This window comes from Arachis duranensis, chromosome 6 (genome assembly GCF_000817695.3).
Source record: "Arachis duranensis cultivar V14167 chromosome 6, aradu.V14167.gnm2.J7QH, whole genome shotgun sequence".
NCBI lineage: Eukaryota > Viridiplantae > Streptophyta > Magnoliopsida > Fabales > Fabaceae > Arachis > Arachis duranensis.
Window position 1 is genome coordinate 29,587,437 of NC_029777.3, and position 404 is coordinate 29,587,840.

Sequence of the window (404 nt, forward strand, 5' to 3'; positions counted from 1 at the left end):
ATTCTAGACAGACTTTGAGAAATCATATTGACTTGTTGAGTCAAGATTTTGTTCTGAGCCGATATGGCATTCAGAGTATCAATCTCAAGAACTCCTTTCTTCTGATTCGTCCCATTGTTCACAGGATTCCTTTCAGAAGTGTACATGAATTGGTTATTTGCAACCATTTCAATTAGTTCTTGAGCTTCTGTAGGCATCTTCTTCAGATGAAGAGATCCTCCAGCAGAGCTGTCCAATGACATCTTGGACAGTTCAGACAGACCATCATAGAAGAGACCTATGATGCTCCATTCAGAAAGCATGTCAGAAGGACACTTTCTGATCAATTGTTTGTATCTTTCCCAAGCTTCATAGAGGGATTCACCTTCCTTCTGTCTGAAGGTTTGGACTTCCACTCTAAGCTT

General features: G+C 40.3%; 1 non-coding gene across 1 annotated transcript; it reads left to right on the forward strand.

Annotated features, from left to right (window-relative positions):
* The first annotated feature begins 296 nt into the window (after positions 1 to 296).
* On the forward strand, positions 297 to 404 carry LOC127740441 (small nucleolar RNA R71). The gene has a single exon (XR_008001117.1). It is a non-coding gene; the product is annotated as a small nucleolar RNA R71 (small nucleolar RNA).